We start from the raw sequence: 9,891 nt of genomic DNA on the forward strand, positions 1-9,891 counted from the left end.
ATTTTCCTCACAATGACATGTAATCCTTCTTGGAGCAAAATATCATCTCAACTAGGCCCTCATCAAACACCACAAGATCATCCAGACTTGCTGACAAGAATATTTCGATCAAAATTTGAGTAATTGAAGGAGGATGTGATTAATAAAGGGGTCCTTGGAAAGGTAAAAAGTTACATGTATGTGATAGAATTTCAAAAGCGTGGACTGCCACATGTACATATGTTGTTGATCTTAGAAAGTAATGACAAATTACGTGACCCTGAAGATTATGATAGCGTTGTGAGGACAGAAATACCTAAATTTGAAGATGAACCACAATTGCATGAGGTTGTACTAAAGCACATGATTCATGGGCCTTGCGGAACTTTGAATCCCAATTCTCCATGTATGAAGAATGGTCAGTGCAAAAAAATGTATCCAAAACAATTTTACCAAGAGACACGTCAAGGTCATGATTCATACCCACAATATAGAAGACGATTTAACCACCCAGTATCTGTTAATAGAAATGTCACTATTGATAACAGATGGGTGGTTCCTTATAACCCTTGGTTACTCTTAAAGTACAACTGTCATATAAATGTGGAAGTATGTAGTAGCATCAAAAGTATTAAGTATTTATATAAATATGTCTACAAAGGTCCAGATCGAATATCAATGGAGGTTTGTAGAGGTTCAAATTTAGATGAGGTTCAACAATATATTGATGCAAGATGGATTTGTGCTCCAGAAGCTTTGTGGAAGATATTTATATTTACTCTTTATCGAATATATCCATCTATTGAAAGATTACAAATTCACTTACCAAATCGCCAGCAAGTGCGATTTTATAATCATCAAAGAATCACTGATGTTCTAAATAATGACCATAACTCCAAAACAATGTTGACACAGTTCTTTGCCCTAAATCGCAAAGATCCAAATTCAAGGGGTTATTTGTATATAGAGATTCCAGAACATTATTGTTTGCGTAGGGGGGATAAGGAATGGTATCGAAGAAGGTTACCAAAGAAAGTCATTGGTAGGATTTATACAGTATCTCGTTCAGAAGGTGAAAAATTCTACCTGCGTGTTCTATTATCTCATTTAAAAGGTCCAATGTGTTGGGAAGATATGCTTTCACCAAATGGAACATGTTTTACCACATTCAAGAAAGCGGCTGAGCATCGGGGCTTTTTAGAAAGTGATAATAGTATTCACGAATGCTTAGTTGAAGCATCAAGTTTACAAATGCCTTATGCTTTAAGGAGTTTGTCTGTAACTATATTAATCTTTTGTGAACCAACCAATGTTAGACAACTTTGGGATGATTTTTACACCTACATGATGGAAGACTATACTTCAACAAGCGTTGCTGTGACAACAAATTTCATTAACATGTTATTAAAGGATTTGAATGAACTTTTGATTCAACATGGAAAACAAATCACAGATTATGATTTGCCAACAATAACAATGGAGAATACTCATAGTTCTTTGATGTCAAGGGTTATACAAGAGGAGTTATCCATCCAGGTAGATAATGAAGATGTAGAATCTGTGATTAAATTAAACAATGATCAATTAATTGCATTCAATGTCATTATGGATGTTATCAACAATAAACAAAGTCAAGTTTTCTTTGTGGATGGACCAGGAGGAACAGGTAAAACATTCCTTTATCGCACTTTAATTGCAAATGTGAGAAGCAAGGGACAAATTGTTTTAGCAACTGCCTCTTCTGGTATAGCTCCCACACTATTACCTGGTGGTCGAATTGCACATTCTAGATTTAAGATACCAATCAATGTAGAGGCAGATTCATTTTGTTCTATAAGTAAACAGTCTGATCTTGCGAAACTAATTAGAAAAACCACAGCAATCATTTAGGATGAAGCACCCATGACAAATAGATATTGTACTATCCGTACTCCGAAGCCGAGCTCCGAGCTCGGTACCACAGCACGAGTTGACCTCGGACACGCGCCACGCGGCGTCAGCTCGGCACTTAAATAGATCGTAACTGATCTCGGGGAATCTCGGTCTAGGCGAGATCCTCTACCTAATCAAATCACAACTAATCTCAGGCCCAAGGCCCAACGCAACCCTAACATACATCAAGGTACGTGCATTATATATACGGGATTCATACTCATACAAACCCTAACTTGAGCATCAGAGTCTCTTTTGCAGGTACCACCCCCATCTTGGAACACAAGCGTACCAGTGAAGGAGGCTCACCGATCTTACTTGGCGGATCAGTTCTACAGCAGATTTCCGGTAAGAACAGATATGCTTTGGAAGCATTAGACAGATCATTAAAGGATATTCTAGATTGTAATGCTCCATTTGGTGGTAAAATTATGATATTGGGAGGGGATTTTCGTCAAGTGCTTCCTGTTGTTCCAAAGGGTACTAAGGCACAAATGATACATGCATGTATTGTTAAGTCTCATTTATGGCCTATCACAAAGGTTTTACATTTGAGACAAAACATGCGATCATTACAAGATCCTAATTTTGCAGAATATCTAATGCGCATTGGAGATAGTAATGAACCTACCAAATTGGATGATATGGTCAAAGTTCCCCATCAAATTGAAATAACATGGGAAGGGGAAAATTCAATACAAAAACTTATTCGTGACACATTTCCACATTTAGAATCTCATACATGGGATGCTTCTTATATGGTAGAAAGAGTCATACAAACACCAAAAAATGAGGATGTTCAAAAGCTTAATGACATTATCATCAACCATTTCCTAGGAGAAGAACGACATTTGTTATCATTTGATGAGGTTGAAGGGGACACACACAACTTATATCAACAAGAATACTTGCACTCTATTACTCAAGGTGGTTTTCCACCACATAATCTGAAGGTTAAAAAAGGTGCACCGTTGATGTTGTTGCGAAACATAGATCCTAAAGCTGGCTTATGTAATGGAACAAGGTTATTATGCCGTGGATTCTTTATGAATATGTTGGATGTTGAAATCCTAACAGGTCATAATGCTGGAAAGAGATATTTTTTGCCCCGGATTAAACATAAGACAACAGAAAGTGCAGGACTTCCCTTTGTACTTATTAGGAAGCAATTTCCTGTGAAACTAAGTTTTGCAATTACCATAAATAAGTCACAGGGACAAACAATGCCCAATGTTGGAATTTATCTTCCGCGACATGTTTTTGGTCATGGTCAATTATATGTTGCTTTGTCAAGAGGTGTTTCTCAAGGTTCAACGAAAACTCTTATTAAAGAAGGAAAACTTGAAGGGGAAGATGGAAACTTTACAAAAAATATTGTTTTTAAAGAAATTTTGTTATCTCAAAATCAAGTGTTGCCCCTTTTAATTTATAACTATGATGGATTTAGATTAATACTTGATACTGATATACAAAAACTAAAATTTGTTTCTTTTATTTTTTTATCTACAGTCAAATTAAGATTCAAGGAGATCCTCCAGTTATATGAAGAGATCAATAGAAAGAATTTGAATATGTATTTTGACAAACAGGTAAGTGATAACATATTTATTCACTTTTTGTTATGAAACTTTATTATCATCTATTTTTCATTATATTACTTATATTTACTAGGAGGATGACTTTGAAAAATTATGGAATATTTGGAAGGACAATGATTCACTCTCAACAATTTCTCTCATTGACAACAAGGTTCAATTTAATTCATGGTTAGACTTCATATTTTGTTATTGCTTATCTATTTAAATTGTATTTTCTTTGTGACAGGTTCATCGTTTAAAAGTATATTCTATTGGGTGGAGTTCTACAGTAATAGTAGATAAAAACACAACTTTGGAAAATGGTGAAAAAAGAATTGTTGTCTCAAAAATTAGAAAGGTAATATAATAATATGGTTCTAAAAATAGTTTATATGTGATAATTTCATATATATATAAATATAGTTGTATTATTACCTAATTTAAATAAATTCTAACTCATATTTTTTACAATAATAGGACACTTGAAAATGTAAGATCGAGTAATATCTGTCATATTAACAACTTTCATGCAAAACAAGATATCTCCATTTTTGAGGTTGTGGTAATTTTTTTCGTAACCTATAAAAATTTACATCAAATATTAAATCTCTCATATTGATACTTGACACTCTATTATTTGTTTATGCAGTTTTTTAAAGTTAAAGAAATTATGGACGATGTATTTTATAAAGAATTAAAATTTATTCTCGAAAGGTATGACATTATGCAATTTAATTATTAATTATTTAAAATGTTGTTTATTATTTATTGACATTTAATTTCGTAAATTTCGTTCATAATTTGCAGGGAAGCTATAAATCATCCTGAAGCGAATTCAATCTTCCTATTAAAAAAATTTATGATGGAAAAATTGCATTTGATTATTATATATATTATTTTATTCCATCATTGCAAATATAACTATGTAGAACATAAATTTTTCTTTTATATGAACTAGCCTTCTATTATGTCTTGATTATGATGCACTTCATCAATGAACAATGATTGAATTAATCATATTATATTGTGTAAAATTATTTATACAATTATATGTCAAGAATGAATTCATTCAATCCATGCGTTATTTTAAAATTAGAGATAAAATTCATATAGAGGCACGAAGTGCCTCGGCCCCGCTAGTATATATAGTTAGGATTTTAATGTTTTATATCTGAAGAAAGAAGACAAGCATTTTACAACGGTTAGTACTGGATGAATAATTAACTTTATGGATGCATTGTTGTGTCATGGTCGTGCATAGTCAATAATTGGGATTGTCCACTTTAAGAGATATGTTTATCAATATGCCATTTAGGTGCTACTCTTTTTGGGTCAAAATTGTCCCCAACAAGAGCCACACAATTGTATTCTTTTTGTTGCCTTTTAGATTCGCTTACTCATGAGTCACAAACATGGAAAATGTATGCACACAAAAAAAATAATAGAAATAGAAATTTTCCATAATACGATTTACATAAATGTTCTACACTAAATTTCAAAGATATAATCATTAAATTAAAAGTTTTAATTATGTAGATTAAGTTTACAATTTTTTTTTTTTAAAATGAAAAATTATTTGATATTTCATTTCATTAATTCAAATTGATGAATAATCATAATAACATCTTATATGTTAATTTGCATCTATATAATAAATATCATATGATTTTCAAAATTTTTGAAAATTTATAAAATTTATCTAGATATTAAATTTTTTTAATTTAATGGTTAGATTGTTAAAATTTAATGTAGAATATGAATTATTAAGATTATTGAAGCAAGTGATCTTCCAAAAAATATCTTAGATTAAGTGGATCCTATAAAGAATAACGAGAATCCCTCAACTCAAGCATCCAATCAAGATAAATTAATCAAACCATTAAAGGACAATCTTAATGAATGGATTGCCTTGATTCATGGAATCAACTCAAATAATTCAATAAAGTTTTTTAATATTATTTTCGTATAATTCTCATAAAGCCTCTTAATGTTGTTTTCCTATATGTATTATTACCATTCTCTTATTTTTGTATATATACAAACTCTCCTTTGAGTTAGGAGAGATATGAGATTTACTTAATAGAAAATAAATTGTATCCTTTTCATTATATCTCTCTTATTCTTGTATATATACACAGACTCTCCTTTAAATTAGGAGAGATATGGAATTTACTTAATAGAAAATAAATTGTTCCTTTTCTTTAGATCCCTCCTCTTATATATCTATTTGTGTGTGTGAGAAATAAATATGAGATTTGCTTAATAGAAAATAAAATTGTGTCCTTTTCTTTAGATCTCTGTCTTATTTTTGTATATATACAAACTCTCCTTTAAATTGGGAGAGATATGAGATTTACTTAATAGAAAATAAATTGTGTCCTTTTCTTTAGATCCTTCCTCTTATATATATCTATGTGTGTGTGTACTCCACTCAATAATTCATAACCTACATTGAATTTGAATGATTTAACCATTAAATTAAAAGTTCTTAATAAATAAATTAAATCTACAAATTTTTACAAAGTTTAAAAATTAACATATATCAATAAAAACATATTATACATTGATTTAAATTTATAAAATAATTTTCAAATTTTATAAAAATTTAAAAATTTGATCTCTCTTGTTATATATATATATATATATAGAGAGAGAGAGAGAGAGAGAGAGGGGTTCAAATAATACCGTGTAATTTTTACTAAGTATTACACCACTTAATAACTTTATATTAAATTTGAATTTTATAAATTAACTGTTAGATTAATAGTTCTTTACTTTTAGATCATAAATACAAAATTTTATATTAATCCAGGATGACTTAATACTTTATTCTTATAAAACAAAATTGATATAATATATACATTTCAAAATATAATAAAATATGAACACTTAAAATTTGATATAAACATATAAACTGATATGAAGTTATAATTCGATAGTTGGATTTACAAAATTTACATTTAATATAAAATTATTGAGCGGTGTAATACTTAATAAAAGTTACATCGGTGTCATTTGAACCTTCCTCTCTATATATACATACACTATCTATTAGAATAGTGGATTAAGCCTAACTCAACCTTACAAAACCGGCTTGTAAGGTGAGGGTTGCTTTCCACTTATATACTATTCAATTGCCTAATCTCTAGTCGATGTGGGACTTGGGTTTTTCCTAATACACCCCCTCACGTCCAGCACTATCAGGCTTGGTACGTGGATAAATGGTGGGTGGCCCTTTTTAATGATCTAGGATTGGCGGGACTTGGGTTTTTCCCAATACACCCCCTCACACCTATGAGGCATGCATCAATGGTGGGTGGCCCATTTTTAAAGTGGATCTAAATGGCTCTGATACCATGTTAGAATAGTGGATTAAGCCTAACTCAACCCTACAAAACCGGCTTGTAAGGTGAGGGTTGCTTTCCACTTATATACTATTCAATTGCCTAATCTCTAGTCGATGTGGGACTTGGGTTTTTCCTAATACACCCCCTCACGTCCAGCACTATCAGGCTTGGTACGTGGATAAATGGTGGGTGGCCCTTTTTAATGATCTAGGATTGGCGGGACTTGGGTTTTTCCCAATACACCCCCTCACACCTATGAGGCATGCATCAATGGTGGGTGGCCCATTTTTAAAGTGGATCTAAATGGCTCTGATACCATGTTAGAATAGTGGATTAAGCCTAACTCAACCTTACAAAACCGGCTTGTAAGGTGAGGGTTGCTTTCCACTTATATACTATTCAATTGCCTAATCTCTAGTCGATGTGGGACTTGGGTTTTTCCTAAATGAAAAACCCAAGTCCTGCCAATCCTAGATCATTAAAAAGGGCCACCCACCATTTATCCACGTTCCAAGCCTGATAATGCTGGACGTGAGGGGGTGTATTAGGAAAAACCCAAGTCCCACATCGACTAGAGATTAGGCAATTGAATAGTATATAAGTGGAAAGCAACCCTCACCTTACAAGCCGGTTTTGTAAGGTTGAGTTAGGCTTAATCCACTATTCTAACATGGTATCAGAGCCATTTAGATCCACTTTAAAAATGGGTCACCCACCATTGATGCATGCCTCATAGGTGTGAGGGGGTGTATTGGGAAAAACCCAAGTCCCGCCAATCCTAGATTATTAAAAAGGGCCACCCACCATTTATCCACGTACCAAGCCTGATAGTGCTGGACGTGAGGGGGTGTATTAGGAAAAACCCAAGTCCCACATCGACTAGAGATTAGGCAATTGAATAGTATATAAGTGGAAAACAACCCTCACCTTACAAGCCGGTTTTGTAGGGTTGAGTTAGGCTTAATCCACTATTCTAACATGGTATCAGAGCCATTTAGATCCACTTTAAAAATGGGCCACCCACCATTAGCAAAAACCCAAGTCCCACATCGACTAGAGATTAGGCAATTGAATAGTATATAAGTGGAAAACAACCCTCACCTTACAAGCCAGTTTTGTAAGGTTGAGTTAGGCTTAATCCACTATTCTAACATGGTATTAGAGCCATTTAGATCCACTTTAAATGGGCCACCCACCATTGATGCATGTGCCATAGGCATGAGGGGGTGTATTAGGAAAAAACCCAAGTCCCACCTATCCTAGATCATTAAAAAGGGCCACCCACCATTTATCCACGTACCAAGCCTGATAGTGCTGGACGTGAGGGGGTGTATTAGGAAAAACCCAAGTCCCACATAGACTAGAGATTAGGCAATTGAATAGTATATAAGTGGAAAGCAACCCTCACCTTACAAGCTGGTTTTGTAAGGTTGAGTTAGGCTTAATCTACTATTCTAACATGGTATCAGAGCCATTTAGATCCACTTTAAAAATGGGCCACCCACCATTGATGCATGCCTCATAGGTGTGAGGGGGTGTATTGGGAAAAACCCAAGTCCCGCCAATCCTAGATCATTAAAAAGGGCCACCCACCATTTATCCACGTACCAAGCCTGATAGTGCTGGATGTGAGGGGGTGTATTAGGAAAAACCCAAGTCCCACATCGACTAGAGATTAGGCAATTGAATAGTATATAAGTGGAAAGCAACCCTCACCTTACAAGCCGGTTTTGTAAGGTTGAGTTAGGCTTAATCCACTATTCTAACACTATCGCCACCAAAGATGTTACTATGTATCGTCGTCTTCGTAGTTTTCTATATCATTGTTGTCCTCATCCTTGTTATTGGAACCGTCACCACCACTACCTTCATCGCACTGTTGCTAAATCACCACCACTATTGCCATAGTTGCTTCCACCACCACCATTGCCATTTCCACCAACACCATTATCACCATTGCTATCACCACCACCGCTTCCACCATTGCCTTTGCTACCATCCCCATCACCGTCACTATCATTGTCACTACTAGTGTTTTCATCGCCGCCATTGTCACCACTATCAACGATAGTGATGACAACGATGGCGGAGACATTAATAGTAGTAGAGATGACAACAATGACAACGGTAATGACGACGACATTGGTGGTGGTGATGTAGCACAGGTGCAATGGGAGTGAATGTAATAAAATTAATAACAATAATAAATATAAAAAATTACAATAATAATGGTATGTGATAACTTTATATATAATTTATTAATCTAAATTATTTATTTTAATTTAAGGATTATGATTAGTTGTTCTCATGTTAACAAGTATTCTTACTTGAGTCATTTCCTCTTTCTCTCTTTCTCTCTCTCTCTCTCTCTCTCTATATATATATATATATATATATCTGTGTGTGTGTTAAAAAGCAACCATATATCCTCAAGTGATAACCTTAGTCAAAACGTGATCTTTATTAGTAGAGAGATTAAAACTAAACATTCATGTCCTCCCAAAAAAAATCAGAACCTCCTGATTAATAAAAATTTCTAAGTGCATGTCTCATAACTTTCCTATCTTCGTGTACAAAATCAAATGAAGTTTTTCACTACTTGGTTTTAACTGGCTCGAACATAATTAATTTAATTTAAGATTTTGTGAACTAATGGGTATTTGGAGGTGAGGGAATCGAGTTTTCAAATTGGAAATTCAATGGCTTTAGAGGTCAATGGTTCTTAAATAGTTTTGGCCATAGTAATAGTACTAGATGGAGTAGTAACAGTAGCAGTAATGGAATCAGTGGCAACACACTCATAAGATTTGCACATGGTCAAGGTTATGGCTAGTAACTGCCTACGAAATGAGTTTAAAGTCTTGAAAGCCCTCAATTCTTGAAGCTCCTTCCAAAGCTTTTTATTCTCTTCTCTTAGTGTATCACAACACCTCTTCAAGTCTTAGTCTGCTTCAACTTCGTTTTGCACAGTGCAATTTAGTACATATATACTTGTTAGGGTTTAATTGTGAAAATTTTGAAGTGCTTGAAGTATTCGCAAGGGGTCATTCGACAAT

General features: G+C 33.7%; 1 pseudogene; it reads left to right on the forward strand.

Moving 5' to 3' along the window:
- Nucleotides 1-928: 928 nt before the first annotated feature.
- On the forward strand, nt 929-9,015 carry LOC145950581 (uncharacterized; annotated as a pseudogene).
- The last annotated feature ends 876 nt before the right edge of the window (nt 9,016-9,891 follow it).

The sequence above is a fragment of the Cajanus cajan genome, chromosome 8 (genome assembly GCF_000230855.2).
Source record: "Cajanus cajan strain Asha chromosome 8, NIPB_CcT2T_4, whole genome shotgun sequence".
NCBI classification, from domain to species: Eukaryota; Viridiplantae; Streptophyta; class Magnoliopsida; order Fabales; family Fabaceae; genus Cajanus; species Cajanus cajan.